The following is a 14712-nucleotide window of genomic DNA, read 5'->3' on the forward strand; positions in this document are numbered from 1 at the left end:
TCCTTAACTAACAACTATCATATCATTGAACACAATTACAATTTCATATTCATGAGTATGAGAAGGCAGTTATAACAGCTATATTACATGTTCATATGAAGAGATTAACGGTTATGATCCGTTTAACTGAAATATCTTAACTGACAATTGAAGGAGAATTCAACCAACAAATATTATATATATATATATAAAATTGCCATCACAACTAACCGTTAATGGAAAAAGAGATCTTATCATCCAGGTTCAACTGATCAATACTCTACTTTCCATAATCATATGAAAACAGTTATATAACTACTCTACATGTTCATATGAAAGGAATCAATGGTTATGACAGTTTACCTGAATACTAGTCAAATGAAAAGAGAGTAACTGCCTTAACAACATTAACCATCTAGCATATCTTCAACTTGAAATTTCAAATTCATAAAACCAAAAATACCTGTTACTACAAGATTGTTGAATGCAATTTGTAACTGGTGGAGAGGAGAAGCATTCTCACGAGCTTAACCTCCCAACCGTAGACCCTTAAGTATCCCCACACAATCTCTAATAAGGAAGGCCCTCCCTACCCTGGAATTAGGCTTGGGATACCACTGTCCAGCCACTGAGCATCCTAGTGTTAGAGTATCAACCCACCGCTCAACTAGACAACAAGACCTATATAATGGACTACCATGACCTGACTCGGTTTAAAACTCTTTTTATTACTTGCTTATTTGTTACTGATTTTTCTTCTTCTAATCATGTAGGGATATACCCGTGGTTCATTGAATATCAATACACACCCTTCATCTCGACCACGCTGGTCTTCTTGGATGAATGTCTGGGGTGATTGCCTATCATTATATATTCTTAGCCAATGCATTCTGCCCAACCTGGGCCTATGGCTTCACAAGAGATTTATGCCACTAGCAATTACTTATTGGTTCTTTTGGAGAGTGTTGCCCCTTATCTCAGAGGCATATGGGAAATGCCTCCGTATAAGCCTGTACTGAAATGACTTTTTTATAAAACAAAGTTCTGATATGAAATCAATATTTTGATATGGAATCAATATTCTGATTTATAACTTACTCTTTGATACTTAAGCTTATGTACAGCCATCATGGGAAAAATAAAATACTTCGTATGCTTTAAATTTGAAAGACTATTAAAATGCATGACCTGGAAAAGTTCACCGCCTCCTGGTGGAAGTGGTTAATGTGTAAACGGGATCCTTGCACTTGCACACAACGGACTCCCAATAGTGGAGCCCCACTCTTGGCTCACGACACTTAAAGAAAAAGTAAACCCGCAATGAATCTGCCACTAATTATACAATGATTCTTGCACAAAGTAAACTGGGAAATGGTGGTTGCAATCAATGAATGTGGTATGATATCAGCTGCGATCATGATTATATAATGCAATCATACAATAGGCAGCAATTAGAGGTAACTATAGAGCTATACAGCAATGGAATGAGTGCATAATTAGAGCTATCATGACCGAGAATGATTGCAATAACAGAATTTCAATGCTTGGTGGAAAATATGATATCCGGGGGTGCCTTGGTAATGAAATCACCGCATATAAATCTGTTTCTTCCACATGCTTGGTTATGTAAAGAACAAGAAAAAGGTGGCGGAGAGAGTTACAAACAGAACAAAGAGCCATTGACTAAGTGGTAAACATATAATATTAAATTTGGTCCTTGAAATGACATAAGGCCCAATGAGACAATTAGCAAAGTGGCCACTCAAGGCAAAGTAAATAAGACTTTGGCCAAGGATGAAAGAAATAATAATATTGTCTTAATACATAACATCATAGTATCTATAAATACCTATAAATGTATGTATATATATATGTGTGTGTGTGTGTGTGTGTGTGTGCGCGCGTAAACCTCAACCATATATTTCTTCCGTATACATCAAATATCAAGTATGTGAATACATTCTTATATATATTTGGTTTGAGTGTATATGTACATGTATAGATATTTAGGTATCACAGTGTCGATATGTTAGGACATGCTTAAAACACTAGGAGGCTCCAACCAAATAACACAATTATAAAGGTACCAACTTGTTCATAGTTCAATTTATGCTTGGTGATTTCTTTTATTATTAAGTGATATATAATTTAATTGGTTAGCTCATGGTTCTCCCTTAGTATACCCTTGCTTGCCTAGCTACTTTCCCTTAGCCATGGTGGTTAAGACTCATACTTGTTGGCTCAATGATAAGTGGTGGCCTCGTGCCCAATTCCATCTCTGGCAATGCTTACCCCCTTCGATGTATTCCCGCAAGGCAAATTTATCATGATAATAACATATTTCTCATCATTTAAAAAAATCAAAACTATCATAGCATGTGATCATATTAGCCATCCATTTTCAGTTCATCTATCATCGTAATGATTAACCACTATTCCAATTTCCTATGATATCATAACAAAGAACCATCACTTCATTTTCATATGAAACCATAAGAATAACGAATTTAACCAATCATTCAATCTTTGCATGAAGCCTCAATGATTATAAAGGAGCATTTAAAATTGAGCCAAAAATTGGGATGTAACATAATGCTCTCTTCAATGTGGCGGTGAAAGCAGATGGTGACACGGATGAAATAGTCTTTTCAAACCATATACATAAACAAGAAGGTTTAATGCTTTTGTGACAACTTCGTATTGGAACGAGTACTGGATCAAATGCTCCTACATTATTCTAGAGGCATGTTGGGTTGATATGTGCATAATATATGATGTTTGAGAGCCATCCGACCTTTCTCTTTAAGTCTCTCTTGCGGAAGACGAGCTCGCAGTTGGTGGTTTCTACAGAAATATGTTGCATAAATTCTCTCTTAGGGTGACGAAGACAATGATAGCCTTTTGGGGAAGGATTTTCTAGAAATAGTTGAAGAATGTTTTAACCTCAAAGTACTTACACATAGTAATCATTGTCCTTGGCAATGATTGCCAATGCATAGATGTAAAGTTTATGTGGAAATTGCATTTTTGTTTATTAGGTGATATTGTAATGTCCCCCTTTATGTGTTGTTGGCCCATTTCACCTTGGTCCCGTGGGCTAATCAAGACTTGAAAACATTTGGGATGAGAACTGGCCTAGGCAACTCCAGTTTCAGGCTGATCAGAGTTGTTTCAGTAGGGTTCCTGGACTCTTAATTTGCTTTAGGTGCTGTTGAATTTGCTGCAACATTAATCTGAGATTAATGTCGTTTTGAGGAGTTTAGTGGGGCTGCGATCATTGTCCATGGTTTGTGTTTACTGCATCTAGAATTCAAGCAGCACTTTTACATATACACTAGCTGCGTTTCACAATATGTTGGCAACATTTGAACACTAGAAGCTGCAATCTGTTGTAAAGTGATGTGGATTTCATAACGCTGCTGCAATTTTTTATTCCAATGTCATCCATCAATTCCATGTTCTTAAATGGAATAATAAATTTGCTTGTGTTGTGCATTGTAAAATATTGCAAATCTAAATAATAGCAATTGAATTGGAGATCCCAATTAGTCATTACTTTGTATTCTGCAATTAATCATTTCGGCCCCGTTTGGTTGCTGGCATAGGAATAGAAAATTAGAATAGAAAAATGGAATGGGAATGGGAATAGAAATTGGCAATTCCAATCATATTTGGTGCACTTGGAATTCGACTAGTAATATGATAATCCATTGTTTGGTTGTACAAAAATGGAATAGGAATAAAGTTAAGTTTTGTATTTTTAAAAACATTTTTCCTAAATTTTTTTTTAATTTATTATTTTTTTGGTTAATTCATTTTCATTTTTTTAAACAAATTGATATAATTTTAAAAAATGTTATAAAAAAAAATTCAAAAAAATTCAAAAAAATTTTTTTTTTTTTAATTTTAAAATTCAAAAATTAAATTTTTTTTTTAATGGAAAATCGGAATGGGAATGGAAATGACCTATTCCAATAACAGATATTTTTTGGCATAGACATATGCTCATTTTAGGAGCAAAATTGGAATATGTCTTCCTATTCCCAATTCCGATTGAGCTTACCAAATAGCAAATATAAAACATATTCTAATTTCGTTTTCCTATTCCACTCATATTCCAGCAACCAAACGGGGCCTTCTATATTTGGCAAAAAACAAAAAAAGCATATATTCTCAAAAAACAAAAATTGCAAAACACAGAAAAACAAGTATTCAGCATAAATTCAAAGTGAGCCAACATGGCTCCTTACAATGGTATCAAAATAGTTTTCTGCCAGCCTACAGTAAACTGGATTGATTATGGCACATCATTTTATTCCCAAAGTTCATTACACTCGCAGAGACAGGACTTCACCGTGTGGGGTGAACATGATATTCAATTTGGTACTATAGGTGACAGAGATGCTGGTGGTTCTAGCAGTTCAGCTAATTATAGGGATGCAGAACAATAACTGACATTGACAGAGAGGTGAAGGAAGCATTGAGGGATCTTGCACATGACCAGCACCATGTTGCTGATGTTCAGCAACTATTATCTGAGCATTTGCAGCGCATTTCTCTTCCTAGAAGATGTACTAGGGATAGAGGTACCAGGAGTGTTTTAGTTAACTTCCACAGGTCTCAAACTAATGACAAGGTTAATCACACAAGTATATATGATAGGCCACCACGACTTACTTTTTTGAGATGTGAGTTAGATGTGGTGAGTACCAAGACAGAGGCTACACCATTTGTTGATTATGTCGTGGCCAATTATGCTGAGTGGGATGCTTTACCATAGGCAATTAAGTAAAAGCCAAACTTTGATAGATTCCCGACGCAGAAGAGAATGCACACTAGAGGTAGGCCTAGAATCGATATGAGACAGAGGCCTAGACAAAATGACTTGATGCGGGCAACCAGCAAAATGACCATGACTCATTTTGATGGCAGTGGGAAGGTTACAGCGAGCGCTTGGGTACATAAGCTCAACACTTATCTTTCTTTGTGTCCCATGATTGAGGAGGATGCCATTCGTTTATATTGTGTTGCACTTGGATGGGATATCGTTCCATCATGATTAGACTGTATCCTATGAAGAGTTTGTTGATAGACTAGTAGAGAGATTTGATAGGAAAGACCCCGAGACATATTTTCGTGAGTTAGCACAATTGAGACCGACCAGAGGTCTTAAGGCATTCATTAGCGAGTTTCAGCGCTTATCTTTGATGGTTTATGACATTTTAGAGAGGAGACAAGTGATGCTATTTATTGAGGGACTAGTTGAGCCTCTTAGAAAGTGGGTTAAGTCCTTGGATCCACCTACCTTGCAAGAAGCTATGAAGAGGGCAAGGAGCTTAGAGATGTCTACTCCGCGAAGCAAGTTTTCTTTGAAACCTTCTACTTCATCTTATGACAATATGGCAGCCCCTAAGAAGGATGAAAAATCTGATTCTTAGAGACCAATGGCAGCCCTTTTAGATCAAGAAACACTTAACGATCTAAAGAGGAGGGGACTTTGTTTTTACTGCAGGGGTCCTTATGACGAAAAACACGACTTCCCTTTAAAGCCCGAGGGTAAAAGCAGGATGATGGAGTGGTTTTACAATGATGAGAATGCTGATTTTTCAGAACAGCCACCTGAAAACAAACAAGAGACACATGAAGGAGTGGCTAATAGTGTTGAAGTTATTGATGATTCTAATCTGAAGTTAGTGTACCTTTCTAGCATGAGAAAGGAAAGATCATCAGGTTACGTGGTCTCTTGGCAAGGCAGTAAGTTATTGCTCTTTTGATACAAGTGCTACTCATAATTTCATTGATTCACAGTTGATCTCCATGAGGGGTATTCAAACAGAGGAGTTTGAGGGCATTAAAGTACAGGGGTCTGATGGTTACACTTTTTAAGTGTAATAGGATGATTACTGAGCTTCCCATGAAACTAAATAATTATGCATTTAAGGCATATTTCTATGCTATTGACATGGGAAGTACTGATGTTGTTCTTGATGAGTAGGTTACACACTATAGAGGATATTTATCTCAGCACTAAGAAGATGGAAATGAGATTTATTAAGATTGGTAAAACTCACATCCTTAAGGCTATTACAAATAGCATCCAAAGTTGATTTCACTTAGATGTATGCAGCATCTTAATGAGCATGATGCAGTTGATTTGGCAGCAGAGTGTAGGATGTTACCTACACTTGATGGGACAGATAAACCAGCCTACCATCCTGACATACAACTTAGAACTAAGTACTTTACCACCTGACAAGTCATCTAATAAAGGCATAGATCACATCGTTAAGTTAGAGGAGGACACTAAGCTTATCATGATTACTCCTTATCGGCACCCTAAGCACCTAAAAGATGAGATAGAAAAGACTACTTAGGAGCTGCTCACTATGGTACACATTAGGCCACGTAAGTCCCCTTTTGCTTCATCGGTTGTTTCGGTTAAGAAAAAGGATGGTACACTTAGAATGTGCATTGATTACCGGATGCTAAATAGGACTATTAAGAACCGGTATCCCATCCTACACATTGACAAGTTGATTGATGAGCTACATGGGGTGTACTACTTTTCTAAGATTGATTTGAGGTCTAGGTATCACCAGATTAGTGTTAGAGAGCAGGATGTGGAGAAGACAACATTCAAGTGTCATTGTGGTCACTTTAAGTTCTTAGTCATGCCTTTTGGTTTGACTAATACCCCTATGACATTCTAGTCTACCATGAGCAAAGTCTTCCACAGTCAGCTGAGGAGATTTGTTTTGGTTTTTTTTCATGATATACTTGTATACAATAAAATGTGGGATGAAAATGTGGTGCACTCAGATATAGTGTTGGAAATTCCGGATAGGGCTCTCTTGTATGCCAAGGAGTCCAAATGTGCGTTGGGTATGATAGAGTTACTTTATTTTGGGAACATTATCAATGTAGAGGGAGTTTGTATGGATCCTGATAAGGTCAGTGCTATTCTAGATTGGCCCACATCGGAGAACCTAACACAACTTTGAGCTTCATTGGTTTGTGTGCATTCTACTGCAAATTTGTGCTAGGCTTTTCTCAACATGCAGTTCCCCTTAATGATTTGACTCGTAAGGGTGCTTTTGAGGGGACCTCTCAGGCACAAGAGTTCTTTGAGAAGTTCAAGCAGATTATGACATCATCCCCAGTGCATTGTCGAATTTTACGAGGCCTCTTGAATTGCATTTTGACGCATTAGGTCACGACATTGGTCCCATTCTTTCCCAAGATCGTCATCCTATTGCATTTGAGAGAAAGAAGCTCAGGGGTCCCAAGAGAGCTTTCAATGTTTATGATATGGAGATGTTGGCCATTATGCATGCTTTGGCCAAGTTCAGGTAGTACCTAGTTCGCAAAAAGTTTTGCATCAAAATTGACCATGGTAGCCTAAAGCATTTCCTTAAGAAAATGAGATCTTAATGAGAGGTAGCAAAAGTGGGTCAGCAAGCTTCAGTCATATGATTTTGATATTCCCTATATTAAGGGTACACAAAATTTAGTTGTTGACGCGCTCTCATAGAGACCCCATTTTTGTATATTTGGAGAGATATCTGAGGATTGGACACTTGGTTACTGCTAAGTATGCCATGGATCAGTGGACATTTGGTGTTGTTGATGGAAGTATACAGGACAACAGGCATATTGTCCCACGATCGAGTGTCAGGTAGATTGTGTTGCGGGCCTTTCATGATTCCCCATTGGCTAGCTAGACATCTCAGGTTTTGAAGACTTACAGATAAATTCAGGGGAGATTCACATGTAAGGGCCTGAAGTCAGATGTTTAGCAATATGTCAAAGAGTGCTCTGTTTGTCAGCAAAACAAACAAGAGCATACTTATCCAACCATTTTACTTCAGCCACTTCCCATTCCTAAGAGGAAGTGGGAGTGTTTATCTATGCACGTTATTGTGGGCTTGTTGAAAGTCCAAAGCAAGGATTGCATCTTTGTAGTGGTGGATCGCCTCACCAAATATGGGCACTCCTTTCATTTCACCACTACATTTTCAGTGACACAGATAGCTGAGTTGTACTTCCGGGAGATTTTCTAGTTGCATGGTTTGCCTCGGAGCATTGTTAGTGATTGAGATAGTTGATTAATGAGTCATTTCTCACAGAAGTTGTTCCAATTGTACGAGTTCAAGCACTAGTTACTGCCCCCAGATTGAGATTGTTAATAAGTGGGTGGAGGACTATCTACGGAACTATGTCAACACAACAAAGAGCCTAGGCGAAGTGGATATACTTGTGTGAGTATTGCTATAATTTCGCTCACCATGTCTATTCAGATGTCCCCTTTTAAAGCCTTGTATGGGTATGATCCCCCGAGTTTCATGGATCTGTTATTCAATGACAATAGGGTACCCAGTGTAGGAGACTTACTGCAGCACAGTCATGATGTAATGAGGACTCTAAGAGACAAGATTCAAAAGGCCTAAAATCAACAGAAACAGTATGCTGATTACTAGAGGATTGCTCGCTCTGGGTGATATGGTGTATCTGATGTTGCAACCTTACAAATAGTCATCTATCAAGAAAAGTGGAGCTGAGAAGCTCAAGCCTCGCTACTATGGTCCCTTCTATTTGGTTCGAGCATGGGTGAGGAAGCCTATGAGCTTGATTTACCAGAGGACAGTAGAGTGCATAATAACTTTCATGTATCACACCTCAAGAAGGTGTTAGATAGACATGTTGTCCCATCTTCTACTGCACCACCACTCAATGATAAGTTAGAGTTGATCCCTGAGGTGATATTGGAGAAGCAATCTTAGGGAGGGGGGTGATCTAAGTTCATCATCATGATCCTTGTGATCTGAAACTTAGATTTGAGGGTCTCAGTTTGTGTGACTTGTTACTTATAGGAAGTCAGGTGAGTAGAGTTTCTAATTTTGGCAATGCATTTGTGGCACCCCGAGACCAAAGTCCATTAGTATTTTATTGGGATTCAATAATAAGTTGCATATTGCAAGTTATTTATTAACTCAATGAATAACTTTATAAATTCTTTATTGTAATTTGATGGTGTGATGAGAAAGCCCCAATTGTGAAAAGTGTGTCCAAGAAGCTAAATGGCATCTAGTGTGAGGAAGAAACCTTGGCTATAAAAAATGTTATGCATTCTTCTTAGAAAATTGAACCATCTGATAATGCTTGTTTTTTCTGGAATTTGGTGAACTACAAGGGTTTCAATGTTGGGCATTGAGGAATTTTGGATTTCCTCTAATCCGACTGTACTTTCAATTGGCCATTAATGCCAATGAATTGTGTGCTTTCCTGATCAGCGATCTGCATTTCAATGTGTGATTGAAAGGTTTTTGCTGTGCATCATCTCTCTACTACAATTTGAGGAGAGAAGGGTGTTGGATTTTTTTGGCATTGAATTTGCTACAACATTAATCTGAGATTAATGCTGTTTTCAGGAGTTTAGTGAGGCTGCGATCACTGTTCATGGTCTGTCTTTACTGTTTTTGAGCTGCATCTGGATTTCAAGCATGGTTTTTACCTATACACTAGCTGCATTTCACATATGTTGGCAGTGCTTCTACACTAGGAGCTGCAATCTGTTGTAAAGTGGCATGGATTTCTTATGACTGCTGCAATTTGTTATTCCAACGGCATCCATCAATTCCAGGTTCTTAAATAAATTAAATTATTTGCAATTGTTGTGCGCTGCAAGAATTTGCAAATCTAAATAATAGCGATTGAATTAGAGATCCAAGTTAGTAATAACTTTGTATCCTACATTTAATCGTTTCTATATATTTGGAAGAAACAAAAAAAACATATATTCTCAAAAAACAAAAAATTGCAAAAGTCAAAAAAACAATGCTTTAGCATAAATTCAAAGTGAGGCAGCAGGGCTCCTTACAACTTATGGGAGATGGCAAATGGAAAATACCATAGACAAGCAAAAACTGCCTAAATTTAGTGGCGATGGATCAGAAGATCCTACACGCCACTACAAAACATGTGTGACCATCTGGGAAGCAAGAGGGAAACAGAACAAGGACTATTGATTAAAAGCATTTACCGCCACCTTGAGGGGCACAATAATTGATTAGTATAAAAACCTTCCAATGCAAGATAAACATGGTTACCGGGAGACTCGTCTCCCCCCTAAAAGTCGCATCTCAGAGGCTTTTCGCATCTTTGGAGACCTCAAAAAAGGTTGGAGACTTCATGACGAAGTCTCCTGAAGTCTCCCCGTCTCCTAATCCAAAAAGTGAAGCCTCCCCGAAGTCTCCTGGTAAAATATAAATGTAAAATATAATATTAAATAATTTTATATATTTTAGCCTCATTTGAATGTTTTTAATACAAAAATTAAGACCACCAACAATTTAAATGATTAAATCATTTAATATATTTTATTTAATAAATTAATAACTTTAAAAACATTAGAAACACCTTTTAAAAATTATTTTTATTCAACAATTTAAATGATTAAATCATTTAAAATATTTTTGGAGAGTGATGATTTTTTGAAGAGCATGATAGCTGAAGACCTTGAGATGGATGATCACAACCTTGTGGAGTAGATGATAGTACCATCGACATACTAATACTAGATATATTTCTGTTTTTTGTTTATTGTACAAAGTGTTCATTTTTGTTTGCATATCGGCAATTCAGCATCAAACTATACTTTTTTGAATTTAAAATTTGAATATGTAATGATAATCTCAGTGATTATCAATCTGATATGATGGTGATCATATGCAATATTCGAAAAACAAATACGTCTATGAGATACAATATTGTGATCATGTGAGTTTTGAAATCTTTGACTCTATGAGTCTATTTTAATTTTTAATGTGACATTACTATTATTATTTACTTTAGCCTTACAATATTATTATTTTCAAATCTTGTATTTACTTTTAGTATTAGACTCTTTAAACTATTAAAAAAAAATTTTAAAAAAAATTGCCGTCTCCAAGTACCCCCATCTCCTATTTGAAAAATTGTCGTACCGTTACCAGTACCAATACCGGAGACCTTGAAGTCTCCCCGTCTCCCAATGACCTTGAAGATAAAGCAACATGAAGGATTTGAGAAAAGCTTTTTGAAAAAGAATTCAAACTGCTCCGTGATGACAACATAGTAGCAGCCGAGATATACAATATGTGGCAAGGGAAGAATGAGATAGTTCGAGCCTCCCATCGTCGGCTAAGGGAACTAATCGGCAAATTGGAAAACGAACCGGTAGATGGTCTAAAGAAGAGATCCTTCATAGAGGGGTTAACACCATTTATCTAGAAGAAGATGTAGTACCGCCATCCTCGTACCAGAGGTGTGCAATAGAGTGATGGATATTGAAAGTGAGAACAACACATTGCAAGGCAAAGATGGTAAGTGATGATAACACCTTGGATGGTGATAGTGATGGCAAGTTATGAATGATCTAGGTACTTAGTAAGGACATGCTAACAATGATGAAGGAAATGAGGGTGGAAAAAGAGACAAAAGAAAACAAGGAAATATGGTGTACCGAGTGCAAGAGTGAAGGGCATACAAGAGAGAATCGTGCCAAAATATCATTCTGTGAGATCTATCAAGTACTAGAACACTTGCTGAAAGAGTACCTTACTCCTAACAGCCGAACAAGTAACCCCGCCTACCACACTGCAAGAGCCACCACCTCGAATGCCTCCCTAGGAAGCTACCAGAACAATAAGTGCGGAGGCAATAATAGCAACAACAATACACCACGCAGTCACATTGAGTACAATGCAAAGGGGCAGCAGATGATACAATGCAACAAATGTAGTGAATGGGGGCACTTCGCACAGAATTGTCAAAACAATCAAACGGCGGAAATATGTTGCACAGATGGTGTAAGGCAAGGAACCATGAAGATGGTCACTTCCCTAAGGAAAATGTCGTGAACTTGATAGAAGTAACAAATCCGGTAGAGGAAGTCTTGGCAATCATCAAGTCCTAAACCAAGAAAACCACATTACCCAGATCCACACATTGAGAAGGAACGGTTGAAGGAAGCTAAAAGGGAAATGCAGATGGCAATGGAAAAAGAACACAAACAAACCCATGAGGCCACAAGTATCCTAACTCAGTCAACATGTTAGGCTAATGTTGTAAAACAAATGTTGCAAGCTATTGTACTAGTAAAGTGGCAGACCTACTGGAAACATTATCATATTTGAAAGTGGCAATTTCCAACACGGAAGCCATCAATGGCGACCAAGGGAAGGGCAAGTACATGAACGACAAATGAGGGAGGAAAACACCCAAGAGGACCTCGTACCCACTGAACCATTGTTGCTCACAATTGGGGTAGGAAGGACCTCTGCTGCAGTCGAAATGGAGATCATGGGACACACTCACCAATACCATCGTGGATGGAGGATCGGGAGTTAAATGTGCTCAAAAGACACAAGGCACTGGGTAAACCGATACGTTGGCAACCAACATTCCATTTGGTAAGAGAAAACCAACATGGAATAAAGCCATTAGGGACACTCGTGGCTCAGAACGTTATCGTGGGAACACAACAATTTTTTCTTGACTTTGCGGTCATTACTCTCAAGAGTAAGGGGTACAACACCCTCCCTTGCAAAAGTTTTCTCATCATAGCAAAAGCCAACCATAATTGGAAAAAGAAAACACTTTCCATTGAGGGATAAGGGAAAAAATGCATAATTGACCTCAAAAAAGAAAACAGTAAGTCAAGACTTGGCATCCAACTCTGAATTGGAGAAAGCGGTATATGACGAGAACAGAGGGATGGAGCCTGATGAGAAGGGCATCCTAAGATTGGGAAGTTGCTCCAAAGATGAAACCAGTTCGCTTAATGGGTTGTTTGTAATGTCCCCTTTTTGGGACATTAGAAAAGTTAAAGACATATTCATATAATATTAAAATTGACTTTGAGAGCGTGGATTCAAATTATAAAAGTTAATTTAATATTATAAAGTGGGCTAAAAATGACAAGGAGAGATAAGACCAAAAGCCAGGAAGGGAGTCGAAGAGTCACAAGTTGTGAGGATAAAAGGAGAAGAGACTCATTCATTTGGCATGCTTGGTTTTATGATTCAGATCTCAATTTCTCTCTTGCGAGAGTTATTTGGAAAGCTTCAACTTTTAGCTAGTGTGAGGACGTAGCCCCTCGTGTCGACAGACAATGGACAGAAACCTATTGTCCGTGAAGACATCACTTCAAGTGTCTCTTATGCGCTTACAGGTTCTTCTCTTAGCATTCCAATCCGATTGTAAATCTGTATTTAAGATTGGACTTTGAATAATAGTTATTGTATCGTTGTTGTATAATGCAATAACATTCTTTAAGGACTTTAAGTGAGCTTACTGGTTTTAAATTGTTGGTTTGTAACGTGATTTCATATGTTTGAGTTTTGAATATCATATTCATGAAGAAACCGGATAAATATCTATTGGGGGTATTTCCTATGGTTTATATCATTGGGTTTTTATAATGCAACTTCATATATTTATGTTCTGAATGTTATATTGAGAAAAAAAGGGTCAATATCCATTTGGGATATTTCAGTGGTATCAGAGCCGGCTTTTCTCCCAACCTGTGAGGTTTTACAAAGAATATAAAGTGTGAAATTGTTTTTGGTCAGAAATTTTCAGAAGGGGTTTATCAGAATTTTCCGCAATCTTTTCTCTTCTCTGATGGTGAGATTTCTGGAATAATAGAAGTACAAGGAATATTTGTATTATTTGTTGGGCCCCATTTCAGCTATTGGTGAATTAATGGTAGCGGGTTTTTTTGTTGTGTTGAGAGAAAATGGGTGTCATAAATAACATCTTCACATGATTCCACCAAAACAAGTAGTGTTGTATTGAGGTTTTTTTGTGGCTTTGTCGTTCAAGGAGCATTGACTACAGTCAACATTTTGCTAGATGTCTGAAGTTTGAAAAGAAACTTGAAGCAATTGCAGTTTTACTACGACACATATTTTCTGTGTGTTTGAATGGACTTGGAGATTGGCAGACAAGTTTGAGCAACATATTTAATGGATGCTGGCGTTTTAATTTTCATTGTGTTTAGAAGTTGATCTTCTGAAAAGCCGACCACTATTAGTAGCATTGAGAATCATCGAGGAGTAGCTGTAACAGGAGCAACGAGAATTTTGAATGTGTCGTTGTTCCAAACCTACACTTGATATTTCGAATATTTTGTGAGGAGGTTTTATGTAATTGTCAGTTCTCAGAAGTTTACCTAGGAACTAAAATGGTAGAAGCTCTGGAATCGGTTTGCCACTGATGAGGAGTCATATGGAGGAATGGAAGATTAATGTTGAGTCGTGCATGCCAAAAAGTTAGAGGGAAGATGAAACAACAACTTTGAATGCCATATTCAAGCTTAGACAATTTGAAATCTTAGATGAAAACTGGGTTAAGTAACATCAATTTTTGAAACCAACAAATTGTCCTTAGTGGTGAATGCAAAGACGTTTGTAGCATTAGGCAAATAATTTTGGCTTATTCATAATTATTGGGAAATACTGAGCAGATTCGAGGCGTTACCAAAGATAGAAAATCCTAGACAAACGGAAGGGAAGAATAATTAAATATTTGCAAGAGTTAAAAAAATCAAACTTCTCCGCTCATTTTTTTTATTGGTGTTCCCGAACATTTCTCATGGATGGTCAGTGGTGTCAATTAATACACCGCTAGGTTTTGAATATCTTTAAGTAATAGCAGTTGGTGAAATGGCCATGCATCTTGTGAGGTAGGCAA

The 14712-nt window shown here is 37.5% G+C and overlaps 1 protein-coding gene across 4 annotated transcripts in view; it reads right to left on the bottom strand.

The window, feature by feature from the left end:
• Positions 1 to 14712, bottom strand: part of ENOC (cytosolic enolase) — a 183268-nt gene that overhangs the window by 12400 nt on the left and 156156 nt on the right. The gene's annotated exons all lie outside the window — the stretch shown is intronic.

This window comes from Cupressus sempervirens, chromosome 4, assembly GCF_028749045.1.
Source record: "Cupressus sempervirens isolate cs-2001-9-10 chromosome 4, ASM2874904v1, whole genome shotgun sequence".
In the NCBI taxonomy this organism is placed as follows: domain Eukaryota; kingdom Viridiplantae; phylum Streptophyta; class Pinopsida; order Cupressales; family Cupressaceae; genus Cupressus; species Cupressus sempervirens.